The sequence below is a fragment of the Pleurodeles waltl genome, chromosome 3_1, assembly GCF_031143425.1.
Source record: "Pleurodeles waltl isolate 20211129_DDA chromosome 3_1, aPleWal1.hap1.20221129, whole genome shotgun sequence".
Taxonomy (NCBI): Eukaryota; Metazoa; Chordata; class Amphibia; order Caudata; family Salamandridae; genus Pleurodeles; species Pleurodeles waltl.
Genome location: NC_090440.1, coordinates 380,435,771 through 380,451,539, shown reverse-complemented (window position 1 = coordinate 380,451,539; position 15,769 = coordinate 380,435,771).

The following is a 15,769-nucleotide window of genomic DNA, read 5'->3' as shown; positions in this document are numbered from 1 at the left end:
GGGTCACCCCTTCCGTCTCATGTTTCGATGGGAGGACCAGTGGCATCAGGTGAAATCGGTGTTGTAGGCGAGAAGGATCCTGCAACTGGAGGAGAATGAGCGAGAGCCCGGGGCATCTGTGGAGGAGGATGGCGGGGGTCGCCCGCGGTGGCGGCGGAAGGAGAGGAAGAGAAAGCAACGGCGGCCTACCACGACTGAGCAGGCGCTTGAAAGACAATCAGTACTGAGTAGCTTGGCTGCAGGGACTAACGCCTAGCCGATGGGCAACTGGGCGCTGCCGCTGTGATTTGGGGTCGTGTGAGTTTTCGCTGGGGTCTTTGACCATATTAGAGAGGCCCGGGTGGGGGGCCGCTGGATCCCATGTGACGAATCCTGATGGATCTACTGGCCCGACGAGACTTTACCTCTCTAGAGCGGTGTGTCAGAGGACTCATGTGTTCTAAACACCTGTTGTGCGTTATGGTTGTGTGTAGGAGTGCTTCCTCTGGAATTTATATAGCTTTTGATTTTGCTTGCTATCCCTATGTGGAGGACCGCTCCAATGTTGGCTCTAGTATGTGTCCCTTGGTAGTTGTGCCTGCTGTAGAGCGTAACTGGTCAAGTGCCATATGTCCTTTAAGTGTCTAAGCTTGAATGTTCGGGGACTTAATAGCCCAGCACAGAGATTAGCGATCTTGTCTGGTCTTGAGCAGTCTGGGAGTCATGTCTGTCTCCTGCAGGAAACGCACTTGCTGGCCAAGGATACGAATAGAATGCGTTCAAAGTGGTATCCTAGGCAATTCTGGTCCTCAGCCCCAATGAAACATGCTGGGGTGGCAATACTTTTGTCAAAGTCCTTCCCTGGAGAGGTGATAGCCCAGCTTCATGAGGTACAGGGTAGGTTCCTGGCACTCAGGGTGCGGGTGGGGGCTTTCCTCTTCACTATTGCGACAATGTATGCACCTAACGTACAACAGGAAACCTTTCTGAGGCAGGCCATTTCCCCGGTGCTCAATACCCCTGACGAACGAGTTACTTACCTTCGGTAACGACTTTTCTGGTGGATACATTAGCTACCTGTGGATTCCTCACCTAATGAATACTCCCATGACGCCAGCATTCGACGGAAATCTTCTTCCTAGTCTCTGCACGTCGACGAGGACGTCACTCTAGCCCACGCGACGCCGTCTGATGTCATACAGGCAATAAGAGGTCCTCGACGACGTGCCGACGTCAGTACCAACATTTTTTACGTGCATGAGAACAACAACCCAATGCAATGAAAGAGCAAGGCAACATCCCATAACATTGTAAAATACACAACATTGCAATAAAATGGCTGTAAATTTAATATAACTCTCTCTTTTTTTTTTTTTTTTAAACCAACAAATATATGCAAATCATGTGTATACACAAAGATATATACATATATATATACATATAAATATATACAAGTATCCATATATACAACATCTATTGCAACCTTGAAGACCAAGAGGAGCGCACTCAAGGATTACTTGGTAAGACCAGAAAGGCAACGGGGAGGCGGGTGGGACCGTGAGGAATCCACAGGTAGCTAATGTATCCACCAGAAAAGTCGTTACCGAAGGTAAGTAACTCGTTCTTCTGATGGATACAACTACCTGTGGATTCCTCACCTAATGAATAGAGTCCCAAAGCAGTACCACTCCCGGTGGAGGGTGCCGAAATGGTCAAGCCAAGAAATCCTGCAGCACTGACCGTGCAAAATGGCCGTCCCTTCTGACCTCAGAGTCCAAACAGTAATGTTTCGCAAAAGTGTGAAGGGACGACCAAGTTGCGGCCTTGCAGATGTCGACCACAGGAACACCTCTGGCCAAGGCCGTAGTGGCCGACTTAGCTCTGGTGGAATGAGCTCTAATGCCATCAGGAGGATCCTTCTTTGCCAAAGAGTAACAGATTTTAATGCAAAGAACAACCCACCTGGAGAGTGTTCTCTTGTGGACTGCCTTTCCTCTCCTCTTGCCCACGTATCCGATGAACAGCTGATCCTCCAGCCTGAAGTCCTTCGTTCTATCAATGTAGAAGCTTAACGCCCTCTTTGGGTCCAATCGATGTAGTCTCTCTTCCTCCTTTGAAGGATGAGGCGGAGGATAGAACGTGGACAAAGTAATTGCTGGGCCAAATGGAAGGGTGAAACAACCTTCGGGAGGAAAGCAGCCTTGGTCCTCAACACCACCTTATCCCCATAAAAAGTTGTATAAGGGGGTTTTACCGATAAGGCTTGCAACTCACTCACTCACTCTCCTTGCAGATGTTATAGCCACCAGGAAGACTGTTTTAATAACCAAATACCTTAGGGGGCAAGAATGCATAGGCTCAAAAGAGGACCCATAAGGAAAGTGAGGACCAAGGACAAATCACATTGAGGCATAAGGAATGGTTTTGGAGGATATTTATTTAGAAGACCTTTCAAGAATCTGAGAACAATAGGGGATTTAAATAACGATGGTTGATCTGGAAGACAAATGAAGGCTGACAGGGCAGACAAATAATCTTTAATGGTAGCCACTGCACAACCTTTCTGCGCTAGAGACAGAGCAAAAGACAAAACATCTGACAGATGAGCATGTAAGGGATCAATCTGTCTCTCTCCACACCACATAACAAATTTAGACCACCTATTAGCGTAGATAGATTTAGTGGAGTGTCGCCTGGCCGCTAATATAACATCCACTACATCAGGCGGGAGAGAGAGAAGGAACTCAGGTTGCCCCGTTCAATCTCCAGGCATGTAGGTGTAGACTCTGGAGGTTGGGGTGTAAAACCTGCCCCTGCGACTGCGAGAGGAGGTCTGCCCTGAGAGGGAGACGGAGCGGAGAGCACAGCGAGAGTTGGAGAAGGTCGGAGTACCACACCCTCCTTGGCCAATCCGGAGCTATTAAGATGACTTGGGCCCGGTCTTGGCGAATCTTCCTCAACACTCGAGGAATCAAGGGTATGGGGGGAAACGCGTAAAGCAACTGGTCGCACCAGGTTATCAGAAACGCGTCCCCCAATGTTCCCTGCACCGGATACTGGAGGCTGCAGAATAACGGACAATGCGCGTTCTCCCGAGTGGCAAACAGATCTATCCGAGGAAACCCCCACATCTGGAAGATTAAACGGACTTGATCTGGATGGAGACGCCACTCGTGGTCGGCCGAGAATTGTCGACTGAGACTGTCTGCACGTACATTCAAGACCCCGGCCAGATGATTTGCTACCAAGCAAATCTGATGGTCCTTTGCCCAGGACCATAGTCGAAGAGCTTCTCTGCAGAGAAGGTACGACCCTACTCCTCTCTGTTTGTTTATGTACCACATCGTGGTAGTATTGTCCGTCAGGACCTGTACCGACTGACCACGAAGGGAAGGGAGGAAGGCCTTGAGAGCCAGACGTACAGCCCGTAACTCTAACAGATTGATATGAAACCTCTGTTCCTCTAGAGACCAAAGTCCTTTGATCTCCAGATCCCCCAGATGAGCTCCCCACCCTAGAGTGGAAGCATCCGTTATGACCGTGGCCACTGGTGGCGACTGCGCGAACGGCTTTCCTTGCGAAAGATTGTTGCACGCAATCAACCACTTCAAGTCCACAGCAGCATCTCTGGAGATCTTGACCGCACCTTCTAGATCTCCCTTGTGTTGAGACCACTGCCTTCGGAGGCACCACTGAAGAGCCCTCATGTGCCAGCGAGCATGCATGACCAACAGTATGCAGGAGGCAAACAGACCGAGCAGACGAAGGACCTTGAGGACTGGAACTACCGCTCCATTTCGAAACATTGGAACCAATTCCTGAATATCTTGAACCCGCTGAGGCGGAGGAAAGGCTCGATTCAATGTTGTATCCAGTACTGCCCCTATGAACAGGAGGCGCTGAGAGGGCTCCAGGTGAGATTTGGGCACGTTCACCGAAAAGCCCAGGTCGAACAACAACTGGGTTGTTGACTGCAGATGATACGACACAAGCTCCGGGGACTTGGCTTTGATCAACCAGTCGTCCAAGTAAGGGAATACTGCTATCCCCTTCCTTCTGAGCTCTGCCGCAACCACTGACATCACCTTCGTGAAGACTCGAGGTGCTGAAGTAAGACCAAACGGGAGGACCGCAAACTGATAGTGCTGCGACCCTACCACAAACCGGAGATACTTCCTGTGCGACTTGAGTATCGGGATATGAAAATAAGCATCCTGCAAGTCGACAGACACCATCCAATCTTCTTTGTTCAACGCCAAAAGCACCTGTGCTAGGGTCAGCATCTTGAACTTTTCCTGATTGAGGAACCAATTCAAGATCCTCAGATCCAGTATCGGTCTCAACCGACCATCTTTCTTGGGAATCAGGAAGTACCTTGAGTAACAACCTTGACCCCTTTCCTGCTCTGGAACCAACTCCACTGCGCCCTTTGAAAGGAGGACTTGAACCTCCTGTTCTAGCAACAGGAGGTGTTCTTCTGAACAATAAGATAGGTGGGGCGGGAGGGGGAGCGGAAACTCCCGAAAGGGAAGGGTGTAGCCTTTCTCCACAATACTGATAACCCAAGTGTCCGTTGCAATAGTCTCCCACTTGTGGAGAAAATGCCGTAATCTTCCCCCTACAGGAGAGGAGTGAGTGGGAAATGGTGGAAGTCTGAGGCTGCTTTCCCTGCTGCACCCCTCCAGAGGACGAGGAAGAGGCAGAGTGCTGTTGAGAGGCTCCTCTGGTGCGGGCCCTACCTCTCCCTCTAAATGATCTATAGGGGTGAGAAGAGGCGGCTTGCTGGAACCTCCCCCGAAAGGAAGAGGAGGAAGAGCCACGCCCAAATCCACGAAACCTCCTGAAAAACCTGGAAGAGGCAGAGGAAGAAGGAGCTTGCAGCCCTAACGATTTGGCTGTGGCCCTGCTCTCTTTAAATCGCTCCAAGGCCGAATCTGCCTTTGCTCCAAACAGTTTGTCCCCATCAAACGGGAGGTCTAATAGGGTGGACTGTACATCCGCAGAAAACCCTGAATTACGGAGCCAGGCCTGTCTCCTTGCCACCACAGCCGTGCCCATCGCCCTAGCCACCGAGTCGGTCGTGTCTAGTCCAGACTGGATAATCTGGGTTGCGGCAGCCTGGGCGTCTGAGACAACATCCAAGAGTCCCTGGGGAAGCTCCGTAAAAGAAGATGAAATATCATCCATAAGAGCATGGACATATCTCCCCAGAATGCAAGTTGCGTTGGTGGCCTTCAACGCCAAACTGCAAGAAGAAAATATTTTCTTGGATTGCGCATCCAGTTTTTTAGAGTCCCTGTCTCCTGGCACCGTCGGGAAGGATCCAGGCGCTGATTTTGATGAACAGGAGGCTTGTACCACCAAGCTCTCCGGCGTAGGGTGTCTTGAAAGAAAGCCAGGGTCAGATGGTGCAGTCCGATATCTCCTGGCCACAGCCCTATGAACTGCCGAGGAAGATACAGGCTTCTTCCACACCTCCAACACCGGATCAAGCAAGGCCTCATTAAACGGCAAGAGAGGCTCCGCTGCAGCAGAGGCCGGATGCAGCACCTCTGTCAATAAATTCTGCTTTGCCTCTGCCACCGGCAAAGGCAGGTCCAGAAAATTAGCCGCCTTCCTCACCACCGCGTGAAAGGTAGCAGCCTCCTCCGTATACTCCCCTGGAGATGAAAGGTCCCACTCAGGGGAAGTATCCAGCCCACTGGCCGTATCCAGACCATGCAGTCCATCACCCGAGTCCTCAACCTCTCCTTCCTCCAGGACTCGCTGGTACTCCTGCTCTTCCAACAGACGGAGAGCACGCCTCCTTGAATGTAGTCTCTGCTCAATGCGCGGAGTCGACATGGCCTCTGCCGAAGTCGAAGATCGGCGCCGATCTCCAGAAGCATCTGACGCTGCATCCGGCGCCGCAGACAGCTTCGGCGCCGATGAAGGAACAGGACAAAGGGATCTTGGAGCCGATGGACCCACCGGAGTCACAGGACGAAATCCCGACGTCGACAGGATGGAAACATCTGGAGCCAATCCCTCTGAAGCCACCGGAGCGGCCACCGGCGCCGACACCAGCGCCGAGCCCACATTCCCAAAAGGGAGAAAGGGCATAAAGGGTGCCGGCCGAAGAGGCGCAGGATCACCCAATAAAAAGGCCAAAGGCCCCGAAGGACCAGCCGGAGCACCTCCTGGAGCCATCTGCTGAAAGATGGTATACATCGCATCCAGAAATGCGGTACTATCGGCTCCAGGGGCTGGAAAAGCCGGATACTGGGGTGCCTGGGGTGCCTGGATCGAAGGCGACCCCGACGCCGGCCTCGACGTCCGCGACGCCGGAGACATCACAAGAGGCTGCATCACCTCAACCACAGACGCTTGTCCAGGCGAAGTCGGTGACGCCGGAGAGGGCAACGGCGTCGATGGATGCGGCGTGACCGTGGGACTGACCTCCCAAGTCCTCCGTCGTCGAGCCGAAGGCGACCTCGAACTTGTCTCCTTGCTTGAATGACGCCGTGAATCTCTACGGCGCCGGGAGTCTCGATGACGCCGATGAGACCTTGGCGAGGAAGACTTCTTGTGATGTTTTTCCTTTCTCTTCGACTTCGCCAGGAATAATTTAGCCTCACGTTCCTTGAGAGCCTTCGGATTCATGTGCTGACATGAATCGCAAGTCACAACGTCGTGATCGGAGCTCGAGCACCAGAGACAGTCGGAGTGAGGATCTGTAACGGACATCTTGCCCCCACACTCTCGACAGGGCTTGAAACCCGACTTTCTCTGAGACATTGTTACCGCAGAGAAGAACTACGCAGCAGAAAATACACTGTAACCACTAAAGTAACAGTAGCTCCCTCAAAGATAACCGTTTCGAATGCACGGAAAAAAGGGAACTGACGTCGGCACGTCGTCGAGGACCTCTTATTGCCTGTATGACGTCAGACGGCGTCACGTGGGCTAGAGTGACGTCCTCGTCGACGTGCAGAGACTAGGAAGAAGATTTCCGTCGAATGCTGGTGCCATGGGAGTATTCATTAGGTGAGGAATCCACAGGTAGTTGTATCCATCAGAAAGAGCTATTTTAGTGGGGGGAGACTTTAATCTGGTAATGGACAATGAGCTGGATAGGTCTGGGCATCGATATGGGCAGACTGGTGCGCTGTCGGCAGCGGGGAGGCAGTGGCTGGTTGAGTGTGGTTTGAAGGATGTTTGGAGGAGGGAGCAACCAATGCTTAGGGACTATTCCTTCTACTCTGTGGCCTCAAAGACCTACACAGGTACTGATTTTTTTCTAGCCTCCGCGGCGTTCATCTCTCGGATTAGAGAGACCTCAATCGAGCCCCGGGCCTTAACAGATCATGCACCTATCATTCTGGAGGCTAGTCTTGATATGGGACATGTGGGGAGTCCGAGCTGGTGCTTTAGAGACACTATACTTCAGAGTAGAGCAGCGGAGGAGACACTGAGACGTGTGATAGTGGATTACCTTAGCATTAATGATGATGGAGGAGTCAGCATGGAGACCTTATGGGAGGCCCTAAAGACGGTAGTACGGGGGAAGTGATGTCGCTAGCGGCTAAAGATAATAAAGCACGGAAGGAACAGAGAGCAGTGCTTGAACAAAAAGTGGCTGCCTTAGAACGCTCTCATAAATATACTAGAGCACCTAGAGTGTGGAGGGTGCTGGAGAGGGCGTGCCGGCAGCTGAAACAGCTGGACTGGGATAGGGCAGAATATGCGATAGTGAGGCTTAAACACAAATACTACATTGGGAGTAACAGATGTGGGAAGATCCTTGCGCACCGGCTGAGGGCACAGCGCTCCGCGGCAGCCATAAAGATGATACGCTCCCCCTCTAAAGGGGAAGTGCGTACGGATGACCAAATGGCTGAGGTGTTTGCTGAGTACTATAGGGGGCTATATTCCGCGGATGCGAGGTGTGATGCAGATCCTGCTACCTTTCTCGCGGATAGCACAATTACTCCGCTTGGAGAGCATGAAGCGTCCTCGTTGGACCAGCCTATAAGAGGGGACAAGGTTATTTCGGCTATATCTCGTCTAAAGAACGGGAAGTCTCCTGGCCCTGATGGCTTCACGGCGCTCTTTTATAAAACGTTCAGTCCGGAGCTGGCACCGGTTTTGGTGTGGCTCCTCAACTCCTTTCGGGTGTCCGGGGCTCTCGCGCCTAGTATGTTGGAGGCTACCATTATGGTTATTCACAAACCCGGGAAGGATCCAGAAGATTGTGCCTCATATAGGCCTATCTCGCTTCTGAATATAGACGCCAAGTTGTTCACTGGTATTTTGGCTCACCGCCTCAATCCCTACATGCCGGGCCTTATAGATCCGGATCAGGCGGGCTTTATACCTCACCGGCAGTGTGGAGATAATACAAAGCGCCTTCTGCACAGAGAAGGCATTTGATAGAGTCCATTGGCCTTATCTCTTTCAGGTGTTGGAGCGCTTTGGGCTGGGACCTGGGTTCAGGACCTGGATTCAATGCATTTATCGCTCGCCCAATGGCTGCGGTGCGAGTTAATGGAACTCTGTCCTTGCCGTTCTCGGTTGGTCGTGGAACACGACAGGGATGCCCGCTCTCCCTGCTGCTATTTGCGCTGTATATGGAACCCTTTGCTCAGCGCCTCCGTGATAACCCCCTAGTTACTGGCGTCAAATTTGGGGGCGAAAATCACCTTATTAGTCTCTATGCAGGTGATGTGATTCTTACCCTTGCGGAGCCCATGGTTTCGCTTCCAGCCCTTATGGTGGCCCTGGAAGAGTTTGGTCAGGCCTCTGGATTCCGTGTGAATATGCAGAAGTCGCAGGTCCTTAGCTTATCCATTTCTCCTGACCATGCGGAGGTTCTGAGAGCCTGATATCCCTTATAATGGTCGTCATCGCAGGTATCCTATTTGGGTATTGAATTGGGGACCTCTGCAGTGAATACGGCGAGCTTGAATTATACCACGTTAACTCGGGAGGTCCTACGAGACCTTGGGATCTAGGGGAAGCATAAACTCTCTTGGCTGGGCAGGGTGGCGGCGGTGAAAATGACTGTGCTGCCGCGCATACTCTATGTCTTTCAGGCACTTCCCCTGACTCCGCCGTCTTGAACGATAGTGACCCTACAGTCCGCGATCTTGAAATTCATCTGGGATGGTCGGCCGGTGTGGATCCCGCGGAACGCTCTATACTGTCCTTGGGGGGAGTGGGGTCTGGCTGTTCCCTGTCTTTTTTTTATTTTTTATTTATTTAATGCGTTTTTATATAGCGCGGACTTTACCCGAAGGTGTCAGAGCGCTTCACAATAGGCAAAGTAAAGATACATGAAGAGAAAAATTACAAGTGTGCCTGTCACAAAAACAAATGTTACATTACATGAGGCAATAGTGATAATTGTGCAAGTATCAAGAGCAAAAAAAATACATGAGGTAGCAAACGATACGTTACGAAAGGAAAAAGTGACGTGTGCAGGATACAAGAGCAAATAAAGTACGAGTAGAGGTAAAAAAAGAAATAAAATTGCAATAAATGGTAGACACTCAAAACACTAAAACTATAGTTACGTTACATGAGGCAGTGGTGGCCGTTGTGCATATATCAAAAGCACACAAGAAATAAGAGGTAGCAAATGATACGTTGTAAAAGGAAAGGTGCCGTGTGCAAGGTACAAAAGAGTACAAAAAACAGGTAGAGGTATAATACTGCACTAAATGGCAGACACTCAAAACACAAAAACACCCTGGGAAGGCACTTCTATAGGCATGGAGAACAGATTTTCCTATAATGGAAGGACTTCCTTCAGAAAACAGAGGGCTTGAATTAAATTTGGAAGTGTCTTTGAAGGAGGAGAGCTTTGAGGTCGGTTTTGAAGGCCTGGGAAGAGGTGGTGGTCCGAAGCGGAGGCGGAAGTGAATTCCAGATTCTCACCGCGTTGCCTGAAAAGGATTGGGCCATCGATCTTTCCTTCTTGAAAATGGGTGGTTCAAGTAATAACCTTTCTGCATTACGTGATGGTCTGGAGCCCCCAGAGAGTTTCAGTTTATTCACCAGGTAGCGAGGGGAGGAGGCGTGCAAGGCTTTGTGGGTGATACATGCAGTTTTGTAGATAGATCTTGCCTCTATGGGAAGCCAACGGAGGGTGGATAAAATGGGTGTGATGTGGTCACTTCTTTTGGCCCCATATATGAAACGAGCTGCTGAATGGAAAATAGACTTCAGGGGGGAAAGGTGGGATTTGGGAAGGCCAGTAAGAACAGAGTTGCAGTAGTCCAATCTGGAGAGAACCAGCGATTGGACCAGGGTTTTAAGGTCGTGCTCCGGGAAGAAGCGACGAATCCCCCAAAGAAGGCACAGTTGGTGTCGAGCAGACTTTGCAATGGAGTCGATGTGGGAGAGTAGATTGAGTTTTTTGTCGAGTATGACACCAAGGGATTTTGCGCTCTCGACAATGATGGGCTTATTGTTCATTAGATTGATCTGATCCATCCATGATTGCACTGGGGGATGAGAAAGTGAGGAGGAGAGGAGGAGGAATTCTGTTTTGGAGGGATTCAGAATCAGTTGATGAGTTAACATCCAGTTTTGAATGGAGTCGAGAGTAGAGCTAAGGAAGGAGAGATCGTGAGTGGAGGCCACCTTAAGGTAGATCTGAGTGTCATCCGCATATAGATGATAGTGGATCCCGGATTTACTCAGGAGATTTCCCAGCGGTTCTAAATAGAGATTGAACAGTGTGGGTGCAAGTATGGAGCCTTGAGGAACACCCTGCCTGACCACTAAAGGAGCTGAAAGACTGTTTGCAATTTTGACCATTTGGGATCTATCAGAGAGGAAGGAGGCAAACCATTTGAGCACAGTGCCCTCCATGCCCATTCTCTGTTGAAGAGTGTTAAGGAGAGTGTTGTGATTAACAGTGTCAAAGGCTGCAGAAAGGTCCAGAAGAATTAGAAGACAAGACTCCCCTGAATCGAGTATCCGCAGCGCGTCATCAATCACTAGCAGCAGGGCTGTTTCAGTGCTGCAGTTTTGAATGAAGCCGGACTGGAAATTGTCAAGAAGATCATTTTCCTTGATATGGCGAGAGAGTTGTTTCGCTACACATTTTTCTGTGATTTTCGCAAGGAAGGGTAGGTTAGTGATGGGACGGCAGTTGTTAAGGTCGTTCGCATCAGCGGTGGGTTTTTTAAGCAGAGGGGTGACCTGCCCAGTTTTGAAGGAAACAGGAAAGGAGCCTTGACTGAGGGAGAGGTTGACCAGAGTGGTCCAATAGGAAAGAGAATTAGTAAAGAAGTCAATGGCAATGGCACTAGGGATGGGGTCAAGAGAATGGTTAGAGGGCTTTGTATCGAGAATGCATTTAAGGAGAGCATCGTCAGAGATGGGGTCAAAGTTTTGCCAAATGGTTAAGGATTTGCGCTCCTCTGTAGGGGTAGGCTGAATGACCTGATCTACAAGTGATTTTACCTTATCGTCAAAGAATACAGCGAATTCCTCTGCTTTCTTTGTGGAATCTTCCAATTTGGAGGTTGGGGGTGAGCTGTTTGGGTTCTTGATGAGGTCGAATAGTTTTTTTGGTCTATTTTTGGCTGAGTCAAGGAGGGATTTGTAGTGCGACGCTTTTCCAAGGAAGATGAGTTTGTGGTACTTGGATCTTGCTGAACGAAGCGTGGCCAAATTTTCAGTGGAGGGCACTTGTCTCCATTGTTTCTCAAGGGCTCTTAGGAGCTTCCTTTCTTCATAGAGGGATTTGTTGAACCAAGGTGCTGAGGGAGTGGGCCTTTTCTTTTTGCTTTGGAGAGGAGCGACATTATCGATTTCGACTGCAAGGACTGTGTCTTCTGCGGTATTTCCAGGCAGCCCAGCTGCGCTTTCTATTGTAGTGGAGTAGGCCGCTTTCTGAGAAGCACTGGTGTTTTATGGATCAGGCGTGGCGGGGTGTCATATTTGGAAGGAGCCCTGGCTCCGACGTCGACATAGGGCACGTGGACTTTATTCCTCCCCTATCACGGGAGCGACGCTCCGTGTATTGGATGCAGTGGTGCGACGGCAGGGGCTCACAACGTTTCCATCCCCTATATCACCAATTGGTGAGAACCCTGACTTTCCACCCGGCCTACAGGTAGAGAGCATCCGCCGTTGGTATGATGGGGGCTGTAAGAGGGTGGGGAGTCTTTTTGATGAGAATGGAGTGATCCCTTTTGATCAGATGCAGGAGACGTATCAATTGACCGAAGCGAATAGGCTATTGTATTATCAAGTACGTCATTGATGCCGGCGAATAGGCCCTTGATAGATAGACCACTAACCCTGTTTGAGAGGTGGATATTCACAAAGAAGGATGATAAACTGGTGATATCGAGCTTTATCGGTTCCTACAGGGTCGGGAGGGCCCACCTAAATCTAAGGGTCAGCAGAGATGGGAGAAAGAGCTGGGGAGGGAGCTCACTGAGGAGGAGTGGGATAATATTTATTATAGAACTCATCATACGGCCCATAGCGATGCGGGGACAGAGACGGCATATAAGATAACTTCCTATTGGTACTTTACTCCAGCAAGGGTAAATGCATGGGACCCTGCTAAGTCCGGCCTTTGTTGGAGGGGGTGCGGTAACACGGGCACGCTGGTGCATCTCCTTTGGCACTGCCCCAAACTACAGCGATATTGGACGCGTACATTAGATGACATCGACATGGTGTTTCAGACAGAGATTCCTAGATTCCCATCATATGTATTGCTGGGCCTACCCAATCCTCTCATGTTTCCCCTTCGTTCGTTGAAGGGACGACAGATGGCACTGGCTCTCAATGCTGCCCTGCAGACGATTCTTGCCCTATGGGGCACGGATAGGTTGCAGATGTATGGGTCTTGGCTCCAGAAGTTGTGGTTCATTCTGGTGATGGAAAAGCTTACTTTGGCTTCCAAACAGAGAGTGGGCGACATTTGTACGTTGTGGAGACCTTTCTTTCAGATCTTATCTACAGAGTTTATCGAGGTGACGTGCCCAACATACCTATGAGTCCTGGGGCTGACCCGAGAGGTTTAGTAGGATGATATGAGCTAGGGCTATGAGGAGGGTGGGGACAACAATGTGAATGGAGCGGTGAAGGGTTGGGGCAAGAGGGAGGCGAAGCATGTAGGCAAGGAAGCACACATTCTTTTTCCTTTTTATGTTATTTTGGGTGTTAATCCGGTTTGTGGTGCCCTTCCGGTCCTGAAGTCAATATGAGTCATAGTGGGCGGGGGTGATGTTCCCCCTCAATGGAAGTAAGGATACGGTTGTATAACTTTCAAAGCATGTTCTGAGGTCTACGGGGCATGTTGCTACTGAAAGGGCTGGAGGATTATCACAGTGCTTTGTATTGTTCTTCATGTTAAAATGTCAATAAACAGATTTGATCCATAAAACTATATTTTCAGGCTATGCTAGTTCACAGCCATTAAAAACTTTTTGTGAACCAATAAAAAGTATTTTTAAATGAAAAAGTCTGGTTTCAATATTTTATAGTGATTGAAAATGTCAGAGGTACATGTACAGAAGAACCTAACAGTGCTATATTGGCAATAACAGAGTTGAAAAGGTACACAATTATAGAAATGGCAGGAAACAAGACAAAAGTCCAGTTCGCATCAGCAACAAACATTATGGCAGCTGACAATTGGTAGGAAGGTTGAGCAAGGTTCAGCAAGGATAGAGGCAAGAGTAAAGGGTGTGGAATAGGTGAAGCAGGGAGGTATATTGGTGGAAAGAAGGGAGAGCTAACTAAGAACAGCAATGTTTTTGAACAAAGTTTTCTAATCAAAGAAGAAAATTCAAGTCATTACACGCTGGCTGGGTAACATCTCATAAAGCACCAATCAAGATATTTTATTTATTATCTCCCCGTTATGGTCTTCAATCATCATCTGTATCTCATATGTCATACGGGTATTAAGAGCTGTGCAAAGTTAGTTTGTTGTAAATTCAGGTATACCTGTCAATATTCCAAGAAGAGATAGATGTAGACAGGCATGAATTGGTGTCCAAAGGAAGTGGGATAGTTTGTCCCAGGTATTGTGGACATATCAACTCCAGAGGTTACACGTTACACATGAAGGGATCCTATAGCTCTGTGAATATTTGTAAGCGATCATTGGGCTGCAGTTACTGCCATAGCTTAGAGCCGTTCGACTAAGGTGGAGCTAGTGGCGACTTTTCATTTTCGTAGGGTGCATATCTTGGTTATCCAGCAATCATCATCCAGTTTCATTATTCAAATATATCAAATTCAAGAGGAAAAGTCACAACAGTTCTTAGATTTCCTGGAATATATTGTTTGAAATAGTAAACTTCACTTATGACAACAATACATTTCTCACGGAGTGCTCCACATGCAGTGACAATAGTGCAGCATATTTACAATGGTAAAAATTCAATAAGAAATCCAACAAGCATTTGCAATGCAACGGGTCTCGCGTTTGCTCATGTTAGAGCTGATAGCGTTGTAAACTCATAACCCGACTTTTCACCTATAGGCAAAAGTGCATTTATGCACTGTTAGAAATGGGGTTTTTGGTTGGCAGTCAGGTTGCCCTCTGTCCAAGCAAGAACCCTCACTCTAGTCAGGGTAAGTCACACACAATCCAAAATCAGCCTGTGCTCACCCTCCGGTAGCTTGGCACGAGCAGTCAGGCTTAACTTAGAAGGCAATGTGTAAAGCATTTGTGCAATAAATCATACAACACCATAGCATAACACCACAAAAATACACCACACAGCGTTTAGAAAAATATATAATATTTATCTGGGTATCTTCAGGTCAAAACGATGAAAGTTGCAATATGAATTTGTAAAGATATCACTGAAAAGTGATATAAAGTGTCTTAAGTCTTTAGAAAGTAAACAAAGTCTCTTTCAAACACAAGGTACCTGGTTTCTGGTGGAAAATCTCCTCAGAGGGCCACAAAGGAAGAGATGCGTGGAAAAAGGGTGTTTGCGTCGATTTCTCCCCAGCACACACGGACTTGCGTTGTTATTTTCCACGCGGGGAAGTCAAGCGTCGTTTTGCGGCGCGCGGACAGTCTCTTTCTGTGGGTCGCGGGGATTACCAGATGTCCCGGGTCTGTGCGTGGATTTTCCTGCTTGTTTTCCGGCTGCGTGTCGTTCTACGGGGCTGCGCGTCGAAGTTTCGATCTCACGGCAGGCGTCGCGTCGATTTCTCCTGCGGAGTCGGGCGGCGTTGTCCTTGCGAGGCCGTGCATCAAAGTTTCGATCTCACTGCAGGCGTCGCGTCGATTTCTCCCGGGAAGTCGGGCGGCGTTGTCCTTGCAAGGCCGTGCGTCAAAGTTTTGGTCGTCCCGAAGGCGTCGCGTTGATCAGCGTCGGTGTGCGGCGTTTTTCTTGCCGTGGAACAAGCTGTGCGTCGAAAAGTTCGGCGCACGGAGCGTCCAAGAGGAAGAGAGAAGTCTTTTTGGTCCTGAGACTTCAGGGAACAGGAGGCAAGCTCTATCCAAGCCCTTGGAGAGCACTTTTACAGCCAGGCAAGAGTTCAGAAAGGCAGCAGGCTAACAGCAAGGCAGCAGTCCTTTGTAGAAAAGCAGACAGGTGAGTCCTTTGAGCAGCCAGGCAGTTCTTCTTGGCAGGATGTAGTTTCTGGTTCAGGTTTCTTCTCCAGCAAGTGTCTGATGTTTTATAATAAGTTGTGCCTTTGAAGTGGGGGTGACTTCAAAGAGTGTCTAAGAAATGCACCAAGCCCCCTTTCAGTTCAATCCTGTCTGCCAGAGTCCCAGTAGGGGGTGTGGCAGTCCTTTGTGTGAGGGCAG